Source organism: Haliaeetus leucocephalus, unplaced genomic scaffold (assembly GCF_000737465.1).
Source record: "Haliaeetus leucocephalus isolate CR32 unplaced genomic scaffold, Haliaeetus_leucocephalus-4.0 Scaffold702, whole genome shotgun sequence".
NCBI classification, from domain to species: domain Eukaryota; kingdom Metazoa; phylum Chordata; class Aves; order Accipitriformes; family Accipitridae; genus Haliaeetus; species Haliaeetus leucocephalus.
This window is the reverse complement of record NW_010973138.1, coordinates 5819940-5820222: the sequence shown is the minus strand read 5'-3', so window position 1 is coordinate 5820222 and position 283 is coordinate 5819940. Positions and strand designations below refer to the sequence as shown.

The 283-nt window shown below is 80.9% G+C and overlaps 1 protein-coding gene across 1 annotated transcript in view; it reads right to left on the bottom strand.

Annotated features, from left to right (window-relative positions):
* The window catches only part of ATP5O (ATP synthase, H+ transporting, mitochondrial F1 complex, O subunit), an 8252-nt gene that overhangs the window by 3384 nt on the left and 4585 nt on the right, over positions 1 to 283 (bottom strand). The window lies entirely within an intron of this gene.

Here is a 283-nt window from a genome sequence, read left to right as displayed (position 1 = left end):
ACCTTCAGGGAGAGCCCCGCCGCCGCCATCTTCCCCGGCCGCCGCTGGAGGTCACCGCTGCGCCCGCCCCCCGAGGTGAGGCGGTGAGGCAGTGCGCGGGGGCGGCGGCGACGCCCCCCGCCCCCAGCCCCGCTCTACCCGCCGTCCTTTTCTGCCGCGGGGCACGCTGGGAAGGGTCGTGCCTCCAGGCGACGCCTTCCCGCCGCCGCCGCGCGCTGCCCGCTGGGGGCTGTAGTTCCCGCGCGCGGGCAGGGACCGCGGCCCGAGCGGCCCCCGCCGCCCC